The 26,402-nt window shown below is 35.4% G+C and overlaps 1 protein-coding gene across 5 annotated transcripts in view; it reads right to left on the minus strand.

Moving 5' to 3' along the window:
- Positions 1–26,402, minus strand: part of ASXL3 (ASXL transcriptional regulator 3) — a 178,013-nt gene that overhangs the window by 120,024 nt on the left and 31,587 nt on the right. For 3 of the 5 annotated variants that reach the window (XM_058438505.1, XM_058438500.1, XM_058438501.1), the window contains exon 3: positions 8,720–8,928. The exons of 1 other annotated variant lie outside the window; for it this stretch is intronic. The gene's annotated coding sequence lies outside the window, so the exon portion shown is untranslated. Of the gene's footprint in view, positions 1–8,719; positions 8,929–21,072; positions 21,215–26,402 lie in introns of those variants that run through there. One more of the 5 variants, XM_058438502.1, reaches the window with a different exon arrangement.

The following is a 26,402-nucleotide window of genomic DNA, read 5'->3' on the forward strand; positions in this document are numbered from 1 at the left end:
GTATCTTTTCAAAAACAAATACAGAAATAAAAGGAAAGAGTATAAATTATCTTTCAGTAATAACATTAGCTATAAAGACACAAAAGAGAATAGCTGGTGCCTATCTCTGCCTCCACAAGACCAGGGCCTGCAGGGAATAAAGCTAACCAGAGGAAAGCAGAGTAAAGCATGGAAAGAAAAGGGGAGAAAAGATCATGGGAACTCCTGCATCGCCTGGTCACGCTGAAGATCAACCTGATGAATGTCCAAGTTAAATAAGCCAATAAGTCTCTAACTAGTTTTATTTTGGATGCCAAAGAGAGAGCTTATATGACTTGTACAAGCTGACTATTTTTCTAGGCCTCATTTACTTAGCCATAAAATAGTGAGTTTAAAATACATGTGTTTTGAGGTTCTATTAATCCATTTCTGGTTAAGGTTTTAAGGGCAATTAGTAATAGTTTGACTATTAGCTTTCTAAAGTCCATTCCAATCAGGCTGCCTCTCAGCATGTTTCTCTCTTCCTCAATGCCCACTGCTCTCCTCTCTTCCTACTCATTTGTCAAGATCCCTTCACCTTCACCTCCTAAAAGCTACTAATCACCTCTGCAGTCCACAATGATGTTCTCTGCACTTCCAAAGGCATTACAGCCTATGCTATTATTGTAGCATTTAGTTCTGTGCAGTCTACCACCACACTACTTGATGGCAACTAGCTCCTTGAGGACCCTGACTTTAATAAAGATTCTTGGTGTTCACCTCATAGTGCCTTGCCAGGTTTGAGTGCTCAGAACACATTCAGGGGCTTGTTGATAAGCTAACATTTTACCATTTACAGAAAACAAAATTTCAAGCCTGACAATCCCATGTGTTGGCTGAGGACATCCAGAAATGGGAAATATTAAATACTCCAGTGAGAGCATAAACTGATATAATCAATTTGGAAAGGCATTTGGCAAGATCCAGTTTTTTAAACAACTGTGCATGCTCTACAGATCAGCAATCCACTTTTTGGTACAGACCCTAGAAAAACACATACTTCCACAAAAAGACATTATTGTTATAGGAAAAATAAACGGTAAATAACTTAAATGTTCAATAGGTTATAGCTATAGATTTAGATATATTTCCCCTATAGATTCATAATAAAAGTATAAATTCTGAACTACGACAATACCCAACAAATCTGTGACATCATTGCTTCTGAGGAGAAAGAAGAGGAAATCAAAGCAACTTCAGCTTTTTCTGTTAGACTTTATTTAAAAAAAATGAAGCAACTATGCCACGTCCACAACTGTTAATTCCAGCTGTTTATTGGAACGTGGGTACTCTGCTGTATTTTCAAAGCAGAAAAAAATTGTTTATTATTTTCTTCCTCACAATGTGACTTTTCTCTAATTCTATCAGATTCTTTCCTTGATTCAATTAATGTTTTCATGCAAGCAAATATAATTACATGGAAAGTGCAAAAGTACATCATTATACCCAGTTAAAAGTCCTCCTCAACTCCCCTCAATCCCATCCACTGCCTCAGAAAGAATAACTATTAAAGGTCAACCATGATTTCTTCCAGATCTTTTTGTATTTACATTCATATATATGCATATATTCAAACTTTATGGTTTAGATTTTTACATTTATTTTCAATACAAATGAAAACATTTTTTGCTCTTAATATTCTACAGAATTTTTAATGCCTTAACATTTTACTTTATTAATTGTTACTTGATTTTTTTTTTTTTTTTTTTTTTTTGAGACGGAGTCTCGCTCTGTCGCCCAGGCTGGAGTGCAGTGGCGCAATCTCGGCTCACTGCAAGCTCCGCCTCCCGGGTTCACGCCATTCTCCTGCCTCAGCCTCTCCGAGTAGCTGGGACTACAGGCGCCCGCCACCACGCCCAGCTAATTTTTTTGTATTTTTAGTAGAGACGGAGTTTCACCATGGTCTCGATCTCCTGACCTCGTGATCCGCCCGCCTCGGCCTCCCAAAGTGCTGGGATTACAAATTTTTTTGAGATGGAGTCTTGCTGTCTCGCTAGGCTGGAATGCAGTGGCCTGATCTTGGCTCACTGCAACCTCCGCCTCCCGGGTTCAAGTGATTCCCCTGCCTCAGCCTCCCTAGTAGCCAGGACTACAGGCACGCGCCATCACACTCAGCTAATTTTTTTTTTTGTATTTTAGTAGAGACGGGGTTTTGCCATGTTGGCCAGGATGGTCTCAATCTCCCGACGTCATGATCCAACCCCCTTGGCCTCTCAAAGTGCTGGGATTACAGGCATGAGCCACCGCACCATGCATGAATTTTTTTACAAGTGTATATTCTGCTTACAAATAGCGGAAAATTGAAAAGATGTATAAGGCATTAATGTAACTTGACATTACCAAAAAGTAACATATCAAAAATGCAAATTAGTTTAATTATAAGATTTTGAATTTTTTAATATTCATGTAATGTTAAGAGTCTATAAAATATATGTACTGTATCATAATTCGTTTAAGTATTTCCTTATTACAGAACACTTAATTTGCATTTAATTTCATCCATGAAAAAAGTGCTACAATAAAGAGTTTTACATAGTGTTCTCTTTGTTTATGTACAACTATCTTCCTACAATAAAGATTGTATTTCCAGTTGGAAGTGTGCTTTGTGAATTTTAATAGCTACTTCCAAATTACCTTCTAATGAGAGTAACTAGTTAATGATGGATAGTATCAATCTTTAAATTTTTGCTAATTCACTCGAGGGGTGGAGATGAAGAGGCCACATCACGTGGGAGGAGCAGCATAAGGGAAGCACAAATGGACAGAACTGAATGTGGTGTGCAGGAACATGATTCCAGAGCAAGGAGTAGAATAGCGAATAGGATAGGAATCAGATTCCAGAGGGAAGGTCCACACCACTTCATGGCGCATGACATTTAGTTCCACAGTTTAAATGCCATGGCAAGGAGCTTATACTTCATGCAAGAGATGATAGAGAGCCACAGAGGACTTTAACAAGGAAAGTGCTCTTGTCCATTTATTAGCACCAAAGATAGATTTAAGCTGAGATACACCTAGAAGGCAGACCAGTTAGAAGCCTGCAGGACTGGCCTGCAGGGAAGATAGAGCAAGCTTCGCCAGAGAACTAATGGTAGGCAGCAATGTGGAGAGAGTTAAGAAATACATGCAAAGACAAAAAACAAAACAAAACAGTAGGCTGGTTTTTTCTTGTTGTTTTTTGGACAATGACACTGACAAAATGTGTGAGATAAAGGAGAAGAAGGAGTTTAGGACTGGGAACTAGAGAAGAATGGTGGTATAATTAAGATGGACAATACAGAAGAGATTAGTTTGACAATATGATGAATTTAGTTCCGGACTCAGTGATTTAAAAGTATGTATCCAAAATTCAGATATGTACATGCATCAGAGAGTTAATGGTGGTGTTCAGGATAAACATCGGGGCAGCTACCAGTATACAGACAGTATTTAGAAAATGGTGACAAGTGATTGACATGGTTGTAGAGTAGTAAGAGAAAAATGACTGATGTGAGTTCATTATATTCCAAACTTCAGAAAACTATATGAGAAAATATTACTAAGATCAAAGAAAGGAAAAAAATCCTATAAGAATTTTATTATAATATGATATATACCCTAGCATCAGCATATAATTGTTTTATAAGCCAGAATAAATCTCTCTACTCATAGGTAGAAATAACCTGTAAGTAGGAAGCTATCTAGGATATCTGGCCAGAAGGAACTATTCCTTTAAATACAGTTTTTTCTTTGTAATACAAGAACATTACTAAATGCAAATTGAAGAAAAGATGAGAAAAATCACTCAAAATACCAACTCCTGAACATAACTCTAAGCACTTTGTAAGCTTTCTTCCAGCCTAATTCTTTCCATCTTAAAGTTATAATTTATTTAAATGCTGAATAACAATATTTATATCATTTTACATACTACCACAAAACTATCAAAAATATCACATCAAATGGTTTAAAATATTCTGTAAACTTGTTTCAAGTTAGTGGTCTTCAACCTGGCTATATATTCGAATTTTAGGGAAATTTAAAAAATGCAAATGTCAGGGCCAACTTCACACTTATTAAGTAAAAATATCTGGATGGGGCTGAGGCGTCAGTGTTTTCTTAAATCATTCCAAATGATTCAAATGTGCAACCAAGTTTGAGAGTCACTGATAGCAGCAGCGAACATTTAAATTGTCCTTTAATTACAATTAAAATAGCACTGATATGAATATCTTAATGCATATTATATTCCTTTCTTATAATCAAGAATACTTTATATTAGGTTTGTAGAGTGGCATTATTAATTCATGAGATATGGATTATTTAATGACCTTTGTGAATAATGCCAACTGACTTTTCAATGTGTTGTTTTGGTTTATATTCTCACCAGCAGTATATAAGCAAGACGCATCACTTGGAGTCAAGAATGAGATGCAAAGACTGATTAATTCATTAGGTGAACTAAAAAAACAATTCTCAAGGGTTGCTTTAACTCGGATTTTTTTTTTATTATTATACTTTAAGTTTTAGGGTAAGACTGAATGCTTATCCACATATTTGTTTATTCCTTAGTTTTATGCATTAGAGCTCCTCTGCTGTTCATGTCCTTTGACCATGATGCTAGAGGGTCATTGGTTTTTCTTGTTGTTTTAATAATCTCTTTATATAATACCTCTAGCATATTAACTAAAAATATTTTCTCCATGGTTTATGACTTAATGTTTTGTTTTTCATATGCAGATATATAAGTGTTATGTAGCCAATTATCTCCATTTTTTCCTTTGTGGTTTATTTTACAGCTTCTAACTGTGAAAAGTTATTTCCCTGTCAAGGTGGATTTAAATGTTACATTTAAATATTTCTAATTTTTTTCTATTGGTATGACTTTTCATATTTACATTTTCGATTGTGTCTGTATCTTTCTCAACATAAAACACATATTACATGTTGAAGAAAAGCATATTACATGTTGAAGAAAAAAATTATCATTTGTAATTGTTTTCTATGGTTCAGAAAGAAAAACAGCAGAGTTCCCTTGTTCATTATCTAATTTTTGCTTCATCCTCCCGTACCTTTCTCTCCAGAAAATTCTGGTACTACTCATCTGAAATTCCTTGATCAGCAGAATGTCAAAAGAATTCAGCTCAGCGTTTTGCTGGCTATGGGAAAAGTTTTACCTTTAAATGTTTGATAAAGGAAATGTCTAAAAATAACTAACCTAACCACTAGTGTTAAGACTGGCATTCATAACACAAGTGCCAATTTAATTTAGCTTCTTTCTCCTCTCTCCTCCTCCTTCTTTATCCACCTATATTCTCAAGGTATTTTGTCCACTGGTGGTTTCCATTTTGATTAGAAGTGCTACCATATAAACATATTTTTTAAAACATAGCTTTCTAGAAAAAAAAAGCCATAGGTTTCTGTAGTAAACTGTAAGTTTTGTGAAATTCAAACATCATAGTTATTTAGGATGGTGTGAAATATATATATGTAAAATGCAGATAGAATTATGAAGTAAAAACAAACTTTACAAAAGGACTAATTTCAAAGTGAGTCCTCTTATGGAAACAAGAGGCTTTGGAAAGGAAGTATAACTAGAAAGAGCAGTGAATTTAATCACCCTTCCCTTCCCCAAACTTAGTATGTGACACATAAAAATACATCTTAAGAATCCAGTAGTAGGCCGAAAAGAAATTCAATACACCTAGTTCTTGTTTCAATTTCACCCTCAGGAAATATGATTCATGAGAAACATAAGTTCAGAGCAGGGGGTCGCAGAAATGCTTATGCTTGCTACAAGCCAATATAATACTCTTCTTCCGTACATTAAAACCAGTAAAATAAAGGTCAAGATGAGTAGGATCAATGTAAATGTTTAAAGAGAATAAATAACAATGTTGCAAGCTAATAGCTTTTAAAATTTATAAAATTATACATACATATTAATAAATTCCACAAGCAGTGCTACTAATCAGTTATATAAGTATTACCTTTGTTTTATAGAAATATCTTCCTTAGGAAAAATGTGCGTTTTGATTACCCATGAGGAGAAATGTATCTATAAACAAAATAAGATTTCCTGTGCATTATTTGACAGCAATATCAATGTTCCAACCAGACACACAGAGACTCTCCAGAGAGCAATTCCAACAACGAAAAAGGAGAATATGTACATGTAATTGGGGTAGAAAAGAGAATTGGAGAGCCAAGGTAATAGTTCAAGAAAAAATTATCTTAAACCTGGGCCCCTATTTAATCAACTAACTAAATGGCAACTGATTAAACCATTGCTAAAATTATAGAGAACTACCTATGTTTATGTAACAAAAGGATAAAAATATTCTTCTGTTTCCCTTCATTTTTCAATCTTCCTAAAAACACAACTTGGGATATCACAGTTTCTGGCCATTTGGCAAGCATCTTATTAAGTAAGAACAACTCCAACCAACTCATTTAACTTGAATTAATGTTCTTGGTCTTTTGTGTTGCCACTTCAAGCTTTCAGGAAATAGTTCCTGGATACACCTGCCACCTAATTTCACGAAATCAATATTTCACTTAAGCTAAGTCAGGAAATCTTAAGGTGCTGAATTCAATTACAAATGTTACTTCAGGAGTTGAAGGTAGATAAAATATAGCATTGACATTGAAAATCATTACAGTTAAAGGGCTTTACTTCTTTTGGCGTGTGGGGGGATTGTTTTCTAAGGTACCAGTAACAATCAGTAATGACAACATGATGTTAGGATAACAGTAACAGCTTTAACCTTTCTAGTGTCAATGTCCATTTATAAGCACAGAAACAACATCCTCTCTGACTATACCTGAAATAAATCTATTGTAATGACGAGAGACAGCGAACATCAACATAAAAATGAAAACTGCTAGTATGAATTCAAACTCCATCCAAAGATGAAAACAACTATTTACTGAAATCCAGACAAGTTACTCTTTAAGTAGAACACAAGAATTCACCACATCTCTGTCATATGTACCATGTTATACTTAAAAGCAGTGGTAAGCCAACGTTCCACATAGAAAAATTTCTGCAGACACATTAAAAACAAAAAAGCTTTTATAAACAGTAAACACCTGATATTTGTCTTCAAATGCTATCTTTCCTCAGATAATTAATTACTAACCACCTGATTGCCTTCCATGCACAGATCCTTAGAGTAAGTTTCTAGGATCCAATGTGGGGTATCTTTACTTCATTTTCAGCATAGAGTGTGAAGAAATGTCAGAACAAAGATAGAAAATCCAAAATTCCAAACCTGTTCATTTGATAATCTTAAAATTGTTCCTTTTATCACTTGGCTTTTCAAACTAAGTGTGAGGAAAACTCTGGAAATTTTCAAAATCAACATTATCCTAATACATTCTTATGTCTCTCATTTCCTCCTTGGTTTGTTCATGTCTCCTAACCATCATTTTCTTCTTCTTTTCAAAATCTTTTCTCTAGGGACCCCACTTCAAGTCTAACGCTTGCCTGTGGCCCACAGTGACGGAAATACTGAGCTTTGGAATGGGTGAGACCCAGGCTCAAATAACAGATCTTTCCATTTATCATTGTGTGAAGTTAGGCAAGATACCTAGCTTCTCTCAGCACCAATTTCCTCATCTGTAAAATGAAGAAACAGCACCCACTTCTCAATGTTACCATCAGGAATAAATCAGCTAAAAAAAATAGAAACTGCTTGGCTCAGTGCCTGACACTGATCAGTTACCACATAAATGTTAGTTTCCTGCCTTTTTGCCAAAATGACATTGAACAGACAGTTCTAATGATATTTACAGACACATAACATCTGTGTTTTCTTTTCAGTTCTTTACCTGTATTCTACTCTTAGACCTAATAAACTTCTTTCATGTTCAACACTCAGCAAGTTTTTCATTAGTCTAAAGGAAAATACTGAAATCATATTATATAAATAAATAACCAAGAAGAAGCACCACATTTCTAAGCAACATGTTCAAAATTGGAGAAACTCTAGTATATTCCTTGTAAAAATTTAAAATGCATGAGCAGTTCAAGGCAAAGTAGAGGCAGTATTTATGCTGCAAATTCCTTAAAACTACAACCCAATTTGATTCTTAGGAAAGCAGAATCAGAATAATGAAGTGCTTTCACTGAAGATAAAACAGTCACCGGGAAAAATCAGCCTCAAGAATATTTATTAATGTCATCATGCTACTTTGCTTAAAAGGGTCCCAAGCAAAAGAGTGAACAAGGAGACTACAACTTCAGCAAGAAAGATCATGGAGATGCAGTCAATGTTCACAGGGAAAAAGGCTCTGGATATATACAAGAAAGGAAAATAAAACATTTCTATCTAATATTACATAGGATTTTCATGTTTAGATAAATTTGTGGTTAAAATATGGCCACAGTTTACACAAACTGTAATTCAGACGGAGAAATGAGAAAGCACACCAGAGCCTCTCGAATTTTCACTTTCCAACAATTCAAACTTTCTCACTTTCCATTCTAGTCTGCACTGTCACACTGACAAAACAGAAATAACATATGTGAGCGACACCAATCTGGGAATCACTCTCATAACCTTCTACCCAGTCATTCAAATCGCACTGCCTGGCCTTCAGTTGTCCATTTGTCCTCTCATGCCCACTAAATGACAGGGGAATGAGTGACTCTTATGGGTTTCCTTACGGGAAGACCCTCAATGTCTATTTTCACCCAACGTCACTAGCTGGTACCTACCCGGAAGGAATGAACGGAACCACTCCAATGCAATCCCAGCCACTCCTGCTAGTTCAAGCATTCGGTTCAGCATCACCTCATGACCAACACGAAAGCAGCTGAGGCTCTAATATAATCATCATGGAAAGTTGTCCCAAATCCTTCATTGGAGGAAGATCCTTCATACACACCAACGCTGTCTCCAAGCCATGCCGGGGTCTGAAACCAGACTGGAAAATATTATATATGTGTATATATAGTAAAACTCCCACAAACCACTCTTCTACTTTGTCATATTTATTTACAGCTGCTTAACCAATCCTATATATATTGCCTTCTCAAGATGAAAATATGAACATTCAAGGAAAGATCCTTTCCATAGCAGAAGGTAAACTTAAAGCATATGAAGACCTGGTGCTGCCTGTTAAGGTAGTTGAGGTGATCCCAAATGGAAAATAGTTTGTCCTGAAGGGAAGAAAGAAAATACAACATTGGTTTCCAAGGCTAATCTTCTAAACAGGGTGGACAGAATCCAGTATTTAAAAGAGCATGAGGAAAAAAAAAAAAAAAAAAGCCTTGACTCAGCAGATAGAATAGCAATGCCAGATTAACCCTTGAAGGCCTATTTGATATTATAAAATGTGCCTTGATTCCTCCTGAATCCCACCACTTTCATAATCCTAACTACCATCACCTTGACAGCATTATCCAACTCCCTCCTGATCAAAGAGCTCTAGACTGATTGCACTTGCTTATAATGGAGCAGGGCCAGGAACCTTAGAAGGAACAACAACTTGAAATGGTAAGTTTTTTTTTAAATGATCAATGGAGCTCCAACAGCTATCATACATAAAAATCAAAAAAGAATTCAAACCAACTAAAAGAATTTCCGTTTCCCTTCTCCTTAATGAATAGGCTTTTTAGAAACGAAGTAATAGACATTACATAGAGTATTTAAAGTTTAACCAGAGAATTCACTGTTTCTTTTCCCTTGGGTCCTTTATTATAAAAAGACTGAGGACTATTTCCTTTCTACTTGCCCCTTTCACCTAAACTACTATAATAGTGACAACTGGAACTTTTAGTCCTACTGCCAAATTTTACCAACTTCCTCTAGTTCCAGAATGCATCTAAAACAAAATTAAGTGGGTTAAATCACTGCAGCATTATTTTCTATGTACTTACCCTAAATTATTTTTGAGTCAAGCTGCTATCTATAAAAATGTTCATCATATATAATTGCATTTAAGGTTAACAGAATTCTGTTTTCTTATCTCCATTTAACTTGCTCTACTATACAGACCCATTCCATCCTTGTCAGTTATTTTCTATCTATATTAAAACAAAGAAAACTTGGAAATATCCATTTGGTGTACTGCCTCCCCTACCTACTTGGTATATACTTTGGTTCCTATGTCAATTATTCTGCTGATGTCAGATACCTAGAAACCTTTTAGATAGATTTGGACCTGAGATAGCAAACATAATACTCATTATGTTTTTCTGGACATCTTCACTAACTTCACTATATCTCATAAAGAATAACATGTCTCTCAGTAAGGATAATGCAAAGAATTGACTCACCTAGGCATAAAACTCAGAAAATATTATTTTGAAAGAGAGAGTTCACTTGATTGCTTAGTAATACGAAGCAGTTTTCTTCCTAAAATTTTAACTTCTCATGTTTGACATACTGACTTCCTGTTGCATAACCTGAGGTTCCAATCACAGTCAAGTACAATAATCTTCCCAAACCATTCCTTATAAAAATATTGGCGAAAGATGTGGAAGTAATATATGTTCGGTCAAATAAACAATTGCTGTGATGGCCACTATGATCTAGGAATCATACAGGACGTGCAAACGAGTAAGATATGCTACTGGCTTTCTTGGAATTCATAGTTTAGTTGAGAGAAAGAGTTATTAAAAAAACAACAATAATGATACACTAGAAATTCCCCCAAGGAATACAAAAGAAGAAACCATATTTCTTGGGGGAAAGTTTCCCAGGAGCACTAACCGTCTGTATCTCAAATGATAAATGAGTATTAAGGTGGCAGTGATCCTAATAACCAACAGAGGCTAAAGCATTAGTGCATGTATTCGCAATTTACAAGAATCTCGGAAACCAGATTACTATTCATAATTAAAATATATTCTATGCTGTATTTAGTTTAATAGGCAGCAAACTATTTCAGTATAATGGAAAAATCCTAGCATACAATGAATGTTCAATAAATATTAAACTGCGGATCTCAAAGACAGAAGCGCACAAATAATGACACAGATTTTCCAAAGAATTATTTCCTACATACATATGCACCTCCTAAGAGACAGCAAATTGGTTCTTTTTCCTAATGTCTCTTCTCCAAATTTCCATTTTGTGTATATGAAGCTTCATAATCACATTTCAAACAAAATTTGGATGACGGTGCAGACACAGGACTTTAAGACACATCCCTTTTCCCCAAAAACATACCCATCAGATAATGGGCAGAAATACTGTTGGGATACTACTGTTAACACTTATGAGTATGGACAGTGGGAAAGCAAAGGAAATTCTATATCAATATCATACATTCAGAAGGCTGAAGTGACCTAAGTATGAAAATAGCTAAAGAAATAACACCACTGCCCCCACCAAAATACAACAACAACAAAAAATCCCTGAGGACTAATATGTTAAGTGAATTAGGATTTATTGTAAATGAACTGTCATTATACCAAACATGGCAAATTAGGAAATATCGATAGGTATAATTTGCTAAATAAAGTTTTAACGTTACAGTGAAAAAAAAAAAATGCTGAGTTACAAATAAGATCCAAATAAAGCATCTCAGTTAATAAAGGATAATTTACTTATAGGTAGAGTGTACATCAGGAAAATCCCAATCCCTGATATTGGAGTCCCAACATTAGTTTTTCTTTTTAATTTTATTTTTGAGACAACGCCTCACTCTGTCACCTAGGCTGGAGTGCAGTGGCACAATCACAGCTCACTGCAGCCTCCATCTTCTAGGTTCAAGCAATCCTCTCACCTTAGTCTCCCAAGTGGCTAGAACCACAGGTATGCACCATCACACACCTGGCTGATTTTTTTTATTTTGTTCATAAGGGGTCTTGCTATATTTCTGAGGATAGTCTTAAACTCCTGGCCTCAAACCATCCTCCTGCCATGGCCTCCCAATGTGCTGGGATTACACGCACGAGCCAGCATACCCAGCCCCAACATTAGTCATTAATATATGTTAAAAACAACTCAGGCTCTGCTTCATTAAGGAACATAGCCTTTTATATCTTGTTATGGAATCTGAATAAAGAACACTAACTAGACTCCCTTTTCTAGCTACTGGTGAAATTTTAGATAAAAAATAAATATTAGATATTTTAATATTTCTTATGGAAACATGAAGCATTTGGCACCAGTATGCCAAAATACTGCTATAAAATATCTTAGAATGCAAATTGGATTTCACTCTATCTTGATTAGCTTTCTCCAAAATTCTAACAATGGCAACAAACTGTGACATCTCATAAACTAAATATCTTACAATTGACAGAACATTTTTCAAGTTTTTGCAAATTATTTAATTTTTATAATAGCAGTTTGATGCAAGAATTATGATTTCCCATTTTACTGGAAAGACAAGAAAAATAGTCTAAGTGACTTATCCAAGATAACACATTACGTTCAAAGAAGAAACAGAGCTAGAATTCAAATTTCCATTCATTCAATCTGAAAATATCATAAGTCCAGTATTAACAAGGACACCATGGGGAAGAGAAGGATCAATGAGACGTGAACTCTACCAATTAAGGAAACTGCAGTCCTATTACAAGAAAAATGGAGAGAGTTTATTAGATACTGCAACAGAGGAACATATATGTTAAAATGAAATTGCAAAGATAAAGTGATGAATTGAAGCTAAAGGAGTGAAAGAATTCTTCACAAGGAGGTGCTATGTGACATTTGAATTAGGCCTTGAAGGTGGGGGTGGAGAGCAAAAATTGGTGAAGGCCATTATAGGCTCGGCATTGTCAGAGAGACCAAAAATATACGGAGTGTCTGTGTAAACTGTATAGGTAATTTTTTTTCAAACGTAAAAAGTGATAATACATCTTTAATATAAATCAAGCCCACATATGGGATTTAATGAAAAAACAGATTTGGCAGAGGCTGGTGGTTGTTCTCCAAGAAGGACCCTTCCTTACAGTTAAGATCTTCCACTTTTTATCTTGGAACACGCCTCCTCAAATAAAGATTTATTCTCTAGCCTCCCTTTCAGCTCAGTGCAAGTGTATGTCTGACGAATGGGACATGAGGAGAACTGTTTATTCAACTTTCAGAGCATGTCTTTAAAGGGACTATGCATGCCCCTTCTTCCAGCTGCAAGCTATCTCAGACTACTGAGATAAGAACAAAATCCTAGAGACAGCAAAGCAACAAGACAGAAGGACCTAGCTTCCTTGATATCCTGGGGTAACACAGCTATCTCATAGGACTACCCACCTTCAGACTGCAACATGCAAAGTGAACTTCTATTTGATTACATCACTTAAATTTTGGGACTCCATGATACCCACGCAAACTTACACATCAGCTTACAGGATAGATTGTGCTATAAAGTAAAAAGCTAATTTCTTGGATCTTGATTCTCCAAACATAAGAAAAACAATCTGAAAATATTTAAATTAACTGCAAAGGGTTTAATAAAATCAGCAGCATACACTTGTAACAGGCTATCAAATGCATGTTTTAATTTTAGTCTACATAGCAAGCCTAGAAAATAGGAAGGTCAGGGATCAATATCACCATTTTGTATGTGATGAATAAGACAACACATAATGAATTAATTACACAAAGCATTTGATAGCTCTGAATTATATTGGATTTAGCTGCTTTTAATCAGTAAAATAATCATTACATATATTATATACTGCATTTGATACACTAAAGATCCATTCATGAAGAAAATTTAAATGTTACTAATGCCAGAAAAAATAATCAGTAAATGAAAACTTGATTTTTACTGTCTCTTCACATTACTTCACAATGTTTTCATTTACTGATTGGACTTTTCAGATCATTATATTTTACTGTGATTATATTTAAATATTTAATTGCTATCCATTTTATTTTTTATAGAGAAACAGAAGGAAAATTCAATCAGAAAACATAAAATATAATGTAAGTAAAGAAACAGAGTGGGTTCTAAGTCCATGGGGAAAATCTAAAAAGAGAATAGCTGTTGACAAACCCTCTTAATCAAACTGTCTACAGACAAATCTATTGGCCCTTGCCTCACATATCCCATAGTTAAATGCATTCCAAACAAAAACTGGAAAATAATACTCAATTCAATGATTTCTCTCTGTGAGATCGTCATTGGCTCACCATGCCTTACTGAGCTCAATGGCTCTCTCCACCAACCCATGGTGGGAATCCGAGGCAGTCACAGCCCCTTCCTTGTTCTTTTCAGTCTTCCTTTGGGCGAGGTCTTGGTGGCAACAAGAAGCCAATGAGACCAGAATCAAAAATTTTAGATCACTATTTGAAGTATAAATTATAGCACAATCTCTCTTGCATCCCTAACTCCCGCCAACAGTTTGGCAACTATTTACTATTAGGTAGATGCAAAAGTAATTGCGGTTTTTGCCATTCCTTTCAATGGCCAAACCCACTGAATAGTACCTAAGAACTATTTCAATAGTTCCATTTCAATAGTACCTAAGAACAGAACATTGATCCTTCTTTCTTTACACAGGGTTCAGCCTTAACTTACTTTTGAATATACTTTTTTACATTCTTCTTAAATTCTGAAATAACCAGCCTCTTCTAAGCTTAAAGATGAGACAAATATTCACTGACTATCGTTGTGGACAACTCACTTACTTTTTCTAAGCCTTAGTTTATTGATTTGTGAAACAAAAGTCTAAAACTATATGATTTAAAACATCCTTACCAGAAACAAAATATAATTCTCAGATAAACCTCATTCATGTCTTAGTTTGCATCCTAATGTGGTAGGGGCTGTTTTGAATGATCTGTTTTGAAGAGGAAGCTTGCTCTCAGATCAATTCTCACAAGCACGGTTTAAAATTGGGATAGTAATAAACAACAGTAAATGGTCCACGTGGAAGCTAGTCCTGGCCTTCTTTTTACCAAAGGACACAACTCCTTAGCTATCAAAAATTATGTATCCCCCTACTCTCTTATCACAAAGGTACCCTTTTAATAAAGACTAGAAATTGTTGGGGAAACTAGGTGGTTGGAAGTTGGGTACAGGGAAGACTGGATTTAAAAGTTTAAATAATTATCTGCTCCAAGTTACTCAAAATGCTTCAGAGACTATTTCATAATCCCTCATCACCTTCTTATGAGAAAAGGAGAGAAGACTTTACCACTCCACCCATTATAAAAAGTAACTTATAAAACTTTGGGAATTAAGTTATAATTGGATGACTTACTTTTAGTAATACAATAAAAAAGAACGGAATTGAAAAATAATAAATAATTCTCATCTTAGCAATCAAGTTAAAATTTCAAAAAGTTAAATAAAAACAGAGTAAGCTGTAAAAACTTTGGCAATTCCTACTAGTACTTCCTGTATTCTTGTTCAGTACTTTCCTTCTTGTAGTGGGGGAGAGTGGGAGAGGAGGCTTCCAAAGTGAGCCTTGCTAATCCTAACATTTAAGAAATTAAGATCTGAGCTATTCTTTAAACCACCTCACTGACAACAATCTGTTCCAACAAATCTTAATTAATGCCAATTTTCTATTTCTAGCAACCATCAGGTTATCTTCAATGAACACAAATTAAGCTACAAACTGAATAATCATTGTACGAATTGTATCTCTTGCAGACATGCTAGAGAAGAACTACATTATGAATTTAAGATAGCCACAGTGGCCTGAAACATGCCCTGCTTGGCAATTATGCATATGTCTTTTGTAAAAATAAAAAGGAAAGGGTGATGTTTTCAGACTACCCAGTGGGAGTATAATAAATGGGTGATAGGAGAGTGGATAAACAAGTGGTCATGATAAAGATTCTGCTTATTCTCTGCTTAAGAACACTTCCTAAAGGATGCAGTAATGCTGCTTCTGAAACTATACTGGGGCATTCATTCAGGCCTCCTTTTCTTTGCCTAGACACGTATCTCAAAAGGAAAAATGATGTTAATAACTTAGCCTCCCTCTTCCTCCCTCTACCTCCCCCTAAACATGGTGGAGGTAGACAATCTCAACTATTTTCATGCAATTGTTTCCACAAGTGTAGAAATTGCCACCTTCTAAAATTACCTTTTGGATTATCTACATTTTGTTAGTAATTATGATTTGACTAGTAACAGTTAGCAAGAAATAAGAATTTCAATCTGTAAGTCTAAGATCAACAATAAAAAATTGAGAGTTTCATGAAGTCTTTAGTTCTCCCATTACCCACAGTATGTTTCCTGCCCTCAGAGCACCATCTTCTAAAAACAAACAGTACGAAGTTACATTTAAAATATGTCATGCTGCTGTCCATAAGCCCAAATCTTTACCCAAAACGGTCATCCTCATGTTGGACAAGCAAAACGGTGTGAGGTTTTGCATCCTCCAAATGTAAGTGGGTTGTGGAAATGTCTTTTTTTTTTTTTTCACTCTTCAAAACTATTTACAACTAGGGTATAAACTGAAAGAGTTTCAACATACCTGTCTTTGACAAGCCAGACTTTCATTTTGGTGAGTAATCATATAGGATAGCAACAATCAGGCAGAAAAACTGCTAACAGCAATAGAGGAGTGTTTGCTCGATAGAATCTTATAACCAATATTTTTTTAAATCACAGTTTTATTAGACTTAGGCTACAAATGTTTAAAAAGGTTAAGAACAATTGGCTCTAAGTCAGACATCAAATTCCAGGTTTATCATTTTCTAGCTTGATGAACTTTTCAAATTACTCACCCTCATCTGCCTCTGATTCTTTGCCAGTAAAATGGGGAACATAGTATCTACCCATCTCAAATCTTTTGTTTCAAGGTAATTTACATAAAGTCCTTGGCATTAAGCCTAATACAAAGGATCAATAGATGTTAGGTATTATTTTTATTATCATGTCCCTATTAATTTGCTTGACATACTACATAATACACAGCATTTCAGCACTATGCCAAGAAAATTAATGGTACAAAGGTATGAGTTCCTTACCTTTAAGAGCTTATATTTGTGTTGGAAAGACAACACTTTTTAACATGTTGGAATATCATATACATGAATAATTCAAGAGATAATTTAGAAATTATCAACTTTAAAATCAAAAAATAACATCAAGTATGAGGCTTAAGATATGCTTCACAGAGAAGAGGCTGAAAGACCTCATTAAATAACACAGAAAACGGTCTGAAATACTCAAAGGCAGAAATGGTATTTTATTCATCTATTAACCCCCACAACTTCTACAGTCTCAAGAACACAGAATGTGCTGAATAAATGTTAATGGAATGAACATATGCCTTAAAACTTCCAAAAAGTTATCAGGATCTTACACAGTAAACACTGAGTAGGCACTTAGTAGGTATTTCATTAACTTAACGGTAATATCTACATCTCCACAACTTTATCTTAATTTCTCTGAGGTCCTCTAATTTCTGTGATGTTCCTCTAATTTGACAACTAATTACCCTGCATATATATACCTGAGTACTAAGAACAGGCCCAGGAGATGATTACTAGCAGACTACAGAGAATCCAGAGATCATATAGACATCTTGCACTGCACCGGCACAGGCCTTAACTTTTTAATAAAAAAGAAACTCAATAGAAAAACGACCTGAGTTCCAGTCAACAATTATCAATTTCATTTTTGCTTGGGTGTGTAAGAAGACAAAGGATAAATAGTCTTTTCATTGTCCTAAAAGAACTAAGACTTATTTTTAAGAATTATGTGCTATTGCTTTTAGAAAACCTGGCTCAACAAAAATATAATTTTTATTCCTTCTGAAAACAAATCAACTATAAAAAGAAGTCCCTATGTGAGCATATCAACTGTTTTGCATTTGAATTATGTTGTCAAGTTCAAAACAACGAAGCAAAACTAAAATCATTTAGGCATGTGGCAATTAAGAGCACAAGCAATGAAATAAGAGATGAAGAGAAGAGCTCCACTTAGAAAAAAATATTAAATAAAATCATCTCAGTTAAATGCCTGTTTCTCCTCAAAGATTTTCACCTGCATAGGATACTTGGAAAGACTCACACACAATGTAATTTTACATCCATTTTGGGTCCTATTTCTGCACTGAAATATTTATAGAGTGTTCAATGTTTCTGGAGTAAATTATACCTAGATCTTGATAAAGCTAAAATCACTGAAATTACCTTTTTTTGCTCAATTATTTGGAAGAATGGAGAAAGAAAGCTTGACAGCATAAAAAGATATATTAAGAAATGGCCATTTCGTAGCTATAATTGCATAGCTTAGTGGTTATTGATGCCTTAAGGCATCAATATATATGCAGTCACCACAGCTATTTTTACCAAAGGCTTCAAATAAAATCCAAGTGAGTTTATGTTATGTGAACATACACATTATATTTGTTTTGTTTCGTTTGAGATGGAGTCTCGCTCTGTTGTCCAGGCTGGAGTGCAGTGGCATGATCTCACCTCAATGCAACCTCCGCCTCCCAGGTTCAAGCAATTCTCCTGCCTCAGCCTCCCGAGTAACTGGGATTACAGGTGCAGGCCACCACTTCATGCAAATTTTTGTATTTTTAGTAGAGATGGGTTTCACCATGTTAGCCAGGCTGGTCTTGAACGCCTGACCTTAGGCAATACGCCCACCCCAGCCTCCCAAAGTACTGGGATTACAGGCGTGAGCCACTGCACTCAGCCAATATTTGAATATAAAACTTCTTAATTTTATTGGTTTATATGTTAGGAATAACATATGAAAACACATATGAGCAGTAGGCAAAAATGGAAGCATGGTACTGTGTTAGGCATGTTGTTATAAGTAACTTCCAAAATGAATCAGATACAAAAAATTCTAGAAATATTCTTATGTTATACTATGAATTCTATAAATCTTCCAAATTCTGAATCACAGTTATGGACTGAATGTGTTTGTACTTTCAAAATTCATACGTTGAAACCTTAACCCTCAGTGTATCTGCATTTGAAGATGGGCCCGCTAGCAAAGTGATTAAGGATAAATGAGGTCCTAAGGATGGGGCCCTGATCCAAAAGGATTGGTGTCCTTATAAGAAGAGACAGTAGACAGCTTGCTGTGTCTCTGTGCAGACATATGGAAGAAAGGCCAATGTGATGACACAGCAAGAAGGCAGCCAGCTACAAGCCAGGAAGAAAACCCTTACCAGAAACAGACACTGCCAGCCTTAATCTGGGCTTTCTGTCTTCCAGAACTGTGAGAAAATACATTTCTGTTATTTAAGCCACCCACTCTATGGTATTTTCTTACGGCAGTTTAAGCTGACTAAGACAATCACGATTAAGTCTGGGAGGACTTAATAGTAATTAAGAGTCCTCTTCCATACTTACTGCATTACTGTGAGGCATTCTGTATAAAAAGTATTTCCTTCCCATTCAGCAATCCAATCTTACATCAACAATGTGATAACTACCAGAAATGTGAGTGCCTATGCATGCACGTGTACACACACACACACACACACAAACACACACACACAGGCACACACAACAGTCTGAATTTCTTGTGGGGCTCGACTTCTACTTTTCAAATCATGAAAAAAATAACAGCGGACATTTCACAATGAACCACAAATACTCAACTATGGCTGCAATATCAGATGCTTGACTATAAAGGCTTTACAGTTACCCAAGCCCAAGTCGATTAGGATTGTGCTGAACACTTGAAACCTGATCTTGCTGGGTAACATTTCACAAAACGATTTTCTACTCAGAAAATGCTGCCACAGTAATATATAATCTTATAATCCTCCTCAAGAATTACTTTATTTTGTCCCTACATTTAAAAAATAGTTTAAGTTAAAAGAAGCTTAACTTATTAGAGATTACGCAGTTATTTTAAACAATTAGTGATATTCATGTGCAGACTATGACTTCTTATTTTATCAATGTTATACCATTTAACTCAAAACTAATTAAATATGTACAGAAAACATACAGTGCCCCAAAACATCTTAAGTGACTTATTTTGGGTAAAATCAAATGTATATAAAAATGGCCAGATTAGAAATTCAAAATTTTATCTAAATCTAAGGTGGAATGTAGGCTTTATCATTGATATATAAGCCCTATAGTATCAGAGTATTATATAACAGATTTATCCAGATACCATCTAACTAGAAAAAAGTACCATATTCAATTTAATCAAACAATCATCAAACATACAAAAGACTATAGCTTTTGATTAATCACATTAAGTGATTAATATGTGCGATACAGTCTCTGGAATTTAGGGATATCTCATGTTTTGTGTGTTTCACTTTATTATGCTTCGCAGATACTGCATTTTTTACAAATTGTAAGTTTGAGGCAACCCTGCATCAAGCAAGTCTACTGGTGCTATTTTTCCAACAGCATGTGCTCATTTCCTGTCTGTGTCATAGTTTGGTAATTCACACAATATTTGAAACTTTGTCATTATTATTATATCTGTTATGGTGTTCTGTAATCAGTTATTTCCGATGTTACTACTGTAATTGTTTGGGGTGTCATGAACAGTGCCCATATAAAATGGTAAACTTAGTCAAAATTCTATGAAGGCTAGGACAGGTAAGGAAGCTGCAGAAGAAAAGTTAGAAGCTAGCAAAGTTTGGTTCATGAGGCTTAAGGAAAGAAGCCATCTCCATAACATAAAAGTGCAAAGTGAAGCAGCAATTACTAATGTAGAAGCCGCAGCAAGTTATCCAAAATATCTCACTAAGATCATTGACGAAGGTGCCTCTATGAAATAGACTTTCTATGTAGACAAAACAGCCTTCTACTGAAAGAAAATGCCATCTAGAACTTTCATAGGTGAAGAGGTGAAGTCAAGGTTTGCTTTCAATGCTTCAAAAAACAGGCTCACTCTCTCGTTTGGGGCTAATGTAGCTGACGACTTTAAGTTGAAGCCAATGATCATTTAGCATTTCGGAAATCCCGGAGCACTTAAACATTATGTTACATCTGCTATACCTGTACTCTATAAATGGAAAAACAAAGCATGCATGCACCACATCTGTTTACAACATGGTTTACTGAATATTTTAAGCTGTTAAGACTTACTGCTCAGAAAAAAAAAAAAAAAAAAAAAAAAGATTCCTTTCAAAATACTACTGTTCACTGACAATGCACCTAGTCACCCAAGAGATGAGGGAGATGTACAAAGAGACTAATGTTGCTTTCATACCTGCTAAGACAACATCTATTCTGCAGTCCATAAATCAAGGAATAATTTTGATTTTCAAGTCTTCTTATTTAAGAAATATATTTCCTAAGGCTGTAACAGCCATAGATAGCAATTCCTCTGATGGATCTGAGGAAAGTGAATTGAAAATCTTCAGAGAAGAGTTCACCCTTCTAGATGCCATTGAGAACATTCATGATTCACAGGAGGTGGTCACAATAGCAACATCAACAAGAGTATAGAAGAAGTGGATTCTGATCCACTTCAACACTTCAGTGGAGGAAGTAACTGCAGATGTGGTAGAAACAGCAAGAGAACTAGAATTCGAAGTGGAGCCCAAAGTTGTGACTGAATTGTTTCAATCTCCTGATAAAACTTTCACAGGTCAGGAGGTGCTTCTTATAGATATAAAGGTAGTTTCTTGAGATAAAATCCTCTTCTGGTGAAGATACTGTGAACATTGTTGAAATACAAATAAATGATTTAGAATATTACATTAACTTAGTTGATAAAAAGCAACAGCATGGTTTGAGAGGGCTGACTCCAGTTCAACTAAGTTCTACTATGGGTAAAACGTTATCAGATAGCATTGCATGCCACAAAAATCTTTCAAGAAAGGAAGTGTCAATCAATGCAGAACACTTCATTGTTGTCGTGCTTTAAGCAATTGCCACAGCCATTCCATCCTTCAGCAACCACTATCCTGATCAGTCAGCAGGCATCAACATCAAGACAAGACACTCTCTACCAGCAAAGTGATTATGACTTGCTGAAGGTTCAGATTATTGTTATCATTGTTTTTCAGACAGAGTCTCACTCAGTCACCCAGGTTGGAGTGGAGTGGCACCATCTCAGCTCACTACAGCCTTGACCACAACGGCTCAAGTGATTCTCCTTCTTCAGCCCCCCTAATTAATATCTGGAGCTATAGGCATGTACCACCAAGTCTGGCTAATATTTTATTTTATGTAGAAACAGAGTCTGTTTCTATTGTTGTCCAGGCTGGTCTTAAACTCATGTGCTCAAGTAATCCTCCTTCCTTGGCCTCCCAAAGTGCTGGGATTATAGGCGTGAGCCACCATGTCCAGCATAAAGTATTTTTTTAAATTAAGGTATGCACAGTGTTTTTCAGACATAATGCTACTGCACACCCAACAGACTACAGTATACAAATACGACTTTTTTTTAATTTTATTATTATTGTTCTTTAAGTTTTAGGGTACATGTGCACAATGTGCAGGTTTGTTACATATGCATACATGTGCCATGTTGGTGTGCTGCACCCATTAACTCGTCATTTGGCATTAGGTATATCTCTAATGCTATCCCTCTCCCCTCCCCCCACCCCACAACAGTCCCCGGTGTGTGATGTTCCCCTTCCTATGTCCATGTGTTCTCACTGTTCAATTCCCACCTATGAGTGAGAACATACGGTGGTTGGTTTTTTGTCCTTGCGATAGTTTGCTGAGAATGATGGTTTCCAGTTTCATCTATGTCCCTACAAAGGACATGAACTCATCACTTTTTATGGCGGCATAGTATTCCATGGTGTATATGTGCCACATTTTCTTAATCCAGTCTATCGTTGTTGGACATTTAGGTTGGTTCCAAGTCTTTGCTATTGTGAATAGTGCCGCTATAAACACACATGTGCATGTGTCTTTATAGCAGCATGATTTATAATCCTTTGGGTATATACCCAGTAATGGGATGGCTGGGTCAAATGGTATTTCTAGTTCTAGATCCCTAAGGAATCGCCACGCTGACTTCCACAATGGTTGAACTAGTTTACAGTCCCACTTTTACATGCACCGGGAAACCAAATAATTTAGGTGACTCCCTTTTTTGCAATATTCCCCTTATTGGGATGGTCTGGAATCAAACTTGCAATATCTTCAACGTATGCCTGGATTATAGATTCCTTATTAAGAAATGCTACTATAAACTGCAGTCAGTTTTGAGGAAAAAAATAGATTTGTAAAGGGAGAAGGAAGACTTTGGATAAGATAACCAGATAAGAAGATAGTGCAATAATCCAGGTAAGGTAAGAAATAAGTAACTGAAGAATTGCAAAAAGTATGGTACACAGAAAGAAAGACGTGTTTAGGAAGATAAAACTAACACTACCCAGAACCATCTGGCCATGACGATATAGGAGAAGAGAGTTAAGAATGGCACTGATTGAGATTTCTAATCTGAGTAATGATGACAAGTAAAATTTTATGTCAACTAAGAACTAGATTATTCTCGAAGCTTGCTTATACACATGTACACACACAAATATATGCAAATTGCCCTATGTTTCTGTTTAATAACACCATTGTCTCATACATCCCTCTCTAAGTAGCTGACTGTGCACACCATTTACACAATGAGAGAATTAGATGTTAACAAATGGCAGGGATGACACTGTGAGCTAACACTGTAATTCTAAAATGCCCAACACAAACAAACTAGACCACCATTTCAGTATTAAAGGAAGGGCGCCAACATGGAGTCTGCAGATAAGAATTGATTTTGCAGTAGAAATTACTTGCGTTTATTTCTTATCTCTAGGCAAAACATGGCAGCGGCAAGAAAGAATCATCTCCTAAAGCACTAATTAGCAACGTAAATCTCACCAAGAGCAATGCCAAGAAATTTAATTGTTTGTCACTATACATGGTAATAGAATTTCTGACACGTTCTCCCCCTAAAGAAATGCAACATATTTAATAAACCACAGAACAAAGTGGAGATTCTAATTTCAGCATATCATAACAGAGATTGCAAAACAGAAAACTTAAAAGTCTTAAACAAAACAAGGTAAAAATAAATTCCAGAATTATCAGTGGAATAAAGAATTCTCATTGATACTAGAATAATGACAAAATCTGGGATGTCAATGCATGTTCTACATCATGAAATCTAAAATATGTCCATTATTCTGAGGAACGCTAAAAACAATAGATACTGTTTATAAAACTTTTTAAAATGTCCCTACTGGAATATATAATTATAGTCTGCTTCTCTGTAAACAGCTGATGAAATTTAACATAGTTTTTAAATCTAAAGTATGGCATCTCTAATATTGTTAAAATGTACCTCATAAATATTGTCTTGCTCTCAACCCAACAGAGGTTTTCTTAATTGATTTGTGTGGTTTGTTTATATGTATATGTTTAATTTTATGACCACTTCACCCTCATTATAAACTATTTGCCTATTACCAAATAATATAAAAACTAAATCACAGTTCATGCTACATTGATAACAGGTATCTTGTAATGATAATGCCCAGCACATAAAAAAATTATTCCTCACTGATGAATGGTTGTTTTGCTCTCACTATGTAAGTCATGCAAGCCTTTCTCCATGACCTTGCAGCCCCTGGATATGTTACTATAACAGAGCACACATTTCTTTGGAAGCACCACTTTAAAAATTACGTAAGACATGGCATCAAAAAACATATTCTCAGGCATCAAGAACCCCATAGTCCTCTTGGTAAAGGAATGATAACTTCTAAATGAGCAAATCAAAAACAGAAAATCAGAATTGGGATGACCCCCAAAATCATCCAAAACTGTAACTAGACTTACTCCTCTTTTCTAAATAAATATTTTCACTTCCTGCAGACAAGAACATATTCCACGGCAGCACCCTAAGTCCCCAAGGAAGGAAGTGGGGATGTTTATCTAAGAAGTCCAAAGAGGGATATCAAATATCCATCCACAAACGCAGCAGACTGGAATATTCACATTTTAATCCCGTCTATAAAAGCAGCACGGCCATTGGATTATATGATTCCAATCATCTGAAAAGCCTTCCAATAACTTTGATTGATCAACTGTTGACAATCAATAAACATAAAGGAGCAGAAGCCCTAAAAATACTCAGAATCAGTGAAGCAAGCACACAGAGGGACCAGAATAAAATGACATTAATAAAATATTCTATCCTATTATACAGAGGGAGAGTAAAAATTACCAAGAGTATTTTCATAAGAAAGAAAACCAGGTCTTAAAAAATCATTCTATTTTTTTTTTCAACAAAACCACATGTCCTTCTGCCAATTTATTATATTCATATTTCTTTTTTACTCACATGGAAGGTACTTATTTCATTCTGGCTTTTCCAAATAGAATTTAATCCTACTCTACCCATTTCATCAATAATATGAAGATGAGACACAGAACGTGATGTAAAAAATTGTCCTATCTTTATCATGTCTACAAGAAAATTATACGATTTAAAGTGTCAGTTGTAAAGAGGAAAATATAGCATACAATGTCAAATTTCACCTTAGTCAAATAACAATAACATATATACTGAACACATTCAAATATCCTCATTAGTTTTGCCAAAATTATTAATGTAGTTTTTCTATTATAAGTTACAAGTTTAAACTAGTGGCTTTCACAGTGTTTGAAAACAAACAACAGCACCATAACTTTAGTTGTTCACAGATAATCTGCTGGAAACTATCAGCATACATATATATTTAATGGGATTTCCACAAACGTGTTAAGTTTCTTCTGATGTTAAAAATAACTACTGTTAAATATCGTAAAAATACAACATGTAATGTTAAAAAGAAGCTTCTAACTCTGAATGCAAGCCGAAGTCGTTACTAAGCACCAGCAAATTAACATCTTGAGAATAAAGATTATTGACTAAACAACAGTTTATTGAATATCTGCCGAGAGCCAGGAGCGTTAGGTACCCTGCCCTTAAGGAGCTCACACACAGGCAGGGAAGACATACAAAGACAAAATTACAGTACAGCGAGGTAAGTGCTATCAGAGACCTGCCTGGCACACATAGAATGAAGGACCCCCATAGTACTTGAAACAAATGGCCTTGCTTTGAGTACAGATTGGAATGATGATGGCTGAAGACCTTATCTTCTATTGTCTAGAAATGCTAGGTACAGTGGAGGACTGTTTGGGGGAGGACCACTAAAACGTTACCTCTCATCCATAAAAGAGACCACCAGACAGTTACGGCCATATTCGTAACTTCACAAGCACTTCCCTGTATTTAATCAGGCATATTACCAATGTGCATTTCTTGAAACACATCATTAGCAAATACCTAGAAATCAATCAGCTGTGTTTGACCTCATGAAGGTAGAACTTCTAAACTTTACTAAAGAAAAATACATACAGTTATACTTCATTTACTCAACTACCTTAAATATTTGGAAAACATTTAAGAACTTGGAAAGTAGCAAAACAGTACATTAAGCAGGCAAAATAAATGTCAGTATCTGCTCCTTGAAACATACATACATACATACAGGACAGTCCTAAATATACTCAAAAGCTAGGTATGTACATTTTAGACGTGAC

The sequence above is a fragment of the Hylobates moloch genome, unplaced genomic scaffold, assembly GCF_009828535.3.
Source record: "Hylobates moloch isolate HMO894 unplaced genomic scaffold, HMol_V3 SCAFFOLD_5, whole genome shotgun sequence".
NCBI classification, from domain to species: Eukaryota; Metazoa; Chordata; class Mammalia; order Primates; family Hylobatidae; genus Hylobates; species Hylobates moloch.